At 51.9% G+C, this 2,441-nt stretch overlaps 1 long non-coding RNA gene across 1 annotated transcript; it reads left to right on the plus strand.

Moving 5' to 3' along the window:
- Positions 1 to 1,279: 1,279 nt before the first annotated feature.
- LOC135395615 (uncharacterized) lies at positions 1,280 to 2,019 on the plus strand. The gene is made up of 2 exons (XR_010423214.1): positions 1,280 to 1,393; positions 1,859 to 2,019. It is a non-coding gene; the product is annotated as an uncharacterized LOC135395615 (long non-coding RNA).
- Positions 2,020 to 2,441: the final 422 nt, after the last annotated feature.

The raw sequence follows: 2,441 nt of genomic DNA on the forward strand, positions 1-2,441 counted from the left end.
GAGGGCGGAGATTCATTTCGGAGCGTAGATATATTGACGTTCTCCCGGAAAGATATTGCTACGCAACCTGTGATCCTCGTGCGTATAGTTGTGAAGATCCACGAGTAAATATGCGTGGGGCGACGACATCGCTTGTTTATATGCGTCCAGAAAATACTCCAATCTTTTTCTGCCAAATAGCTGTTGGCCGAAATGTTCCATCTGGTGCACGCTGCGCCACAGGACGACGTAACTGGCGTTGTAGGATATTGTTCTAAAATGGCTACTGTCGAAAAAGATGTTTTGAACGAGTAAGAAGATCGACGCGTTGGCGTGGTGAGAACCCCGAATGAAAAGATCGGTCACCTCCTTCAAGGAACCGGCGTCGGTCATGTGATCGTCGACGACGATCAGCGTAGCGCGCGACGTGTCCCACTCTCGCGGTAGCTCCTTGGTAAATTTTACGGAGTCCCCGAATTCGTCCTGCATGCTCGGCGAAGCATATTTCTGCACGTAGAATATTTGTGACGGAGGCTTGTCCACCACGTCGTTCAGGTTCCTCAACACGTTAGCAACGAAAGTAGATTTGCCGCACATGGAGGGGCCGCTTAAGATACAGCGAAAGGGATGACGGAAACGAAAAGGTTCGGGGGAAGACATGTTACGCGCGTACACGTTGCACGAAGAAAAAGAAGAGACTGAGACTCGAAGAGAAATGCATCGCTTTTATTTACACATCCTCGTCGTCGTCCTCTACATCGGAACTGCGTTCCCAATACAGATTGTCCAGGCTAAAGTTGGACTTCTTTTTCGCCAGTCTGTCCGCCGCTAAGATGCGGTCGAGCGTCTTCATCTTGTCCTGACACATTTCTTGACGTGCTTGCAACCATTCCAGACGGTGGACTTGAAAGGCTTCCTCCACGATGCCTCGTATAAATTCGCGAAGTTCTTCGTTTTTTGTCTTTTCCTTGCGACGACGACGAGAAACGCAGGAGAATAAACCACACATGGCGTTTTCCACGTATCGGTCAGAATGATGACGCGAGCGCGGTGCGCGCTGCCTTTATACAGATAAACGCGCGCGCGCAAAGAACGGAGAATGAAAGCGAAACTGAAAAGCACCCGTCGCCGCTAGGAGCGCGCGCAGCGGAGAGCCGAAACCGAAAACACCCGCGGCCGGCGCAGAGGGAGCTAGCAGCGCGCGCGCGCATGCGCGGACGGGTGGAGCAGAGGGCGCGCGCGCATCCATAGCGCCTGCTGCGCGTCGCCTCACTCAGTTTCTTTCGGACCGTCTCGGAAGACGGACGTGCGCTCCGCGCGCTCGCTCAGTTTCTGGCTGCCTCTCGTAGAGAGCAGACGTGTGTGTTCTCCGCGCTCGCTCAGTTTCTGCCTGGAAGTTGCCGCGGGGGAAAAGGTGAGTGATTTGACGCGCTCCTTTTCTCGTATGTTTGCCGTGTTTAACGGTGACCGCGCTCGTGCTAAGCCTTTTCTCGTATGTTTAGACTTGTTTTGCGGTGTCCAAGCCTGTTGACGCATGTTTAGCGATGTGTGGTTCCCGCCTTGTGTTAGCTACGTAGTGTTGAGGTTAGGCCCAAGCGCGCTCCTTTTCTCGTATGTTTGCCGTGTTTAGCGGTGACCGCGATCGTATTAAGCCTTTTCTCGCATGTTTAGCGATGTGTGGTTCCCGCCTTGTGTTAGCTGCGTAGTGTTGTGGTTAGGCCTAAGCGATCGTCCCCCCGTAAGCCTTTTTCCCCCGATGTGTACTGTTTTCTGTTTAGCAGTAGCGGTTAGACCTTTTCTCTCGCATGCCTAGACTTGTTTAGCAGTGCTGTCATTTTTACCTGCCGCTAGTATCTTGTTCTCTGTCTCTCTCCTCTAGAGCTATGATGGTGGCGCCATCTGGTGTGATGCCTTGCAACTAAGTGGCCACCTGTCGTCGATCTCTGCAACTACCCGACGTCAACAAGCACTGGTCACCCCGGAGCCGTTTCTTCGCCGCGGCATCGTTGATTTTCGAATAAATTGTTTCTCTCCACTCTATTTCTATCTTTTCATTTTATTTTCTACCTATTTTTTTATTTTTTATCAGCTCAAGTAGCCGGCAACTCACATCTTTGTCTGGACGCCATTAATTAGCAATTAGAGCTAATTGGGACCCCCCACATTAATCAGGACCCACCAGGGAGTCATTACACTAATTGGGGATCATCTAAGACACGTCCAGACGAAGATGTGAGTTGCCGGCTAGTTGAGCTGATACATTACTACTAACACAGAGGTAAACGACACACAACAGACGACCCAAGTGTGTTTTCTCTCGTGTATTGTGCATAGCTGGACATTTTGGTGAAACTTCACTCGCCCTCGCCCTCACGGCCGTCACAAGCGCAAGCCGTCACTCGCCCTCGCCCTCACGACCGTCACAAGCGCAAGCCGTCACTCGCCCTCACAAGCGCAAGCTC

This window comes from Ornithodoros turicata, chromosome 5 (genome assembly GCF_037126465.1).
Source record: "Ornithodoros turicata isolate Travis chromosome 5, ASM3712646v1, whole genome shotgun sequence".
NCBI classification, from domain to species: Eukaryota; Metazoa; Arthropoda; class Arachnida; order Ixodida; family Argasidae; genus Ornithodoros; species Ornithodoros turicata.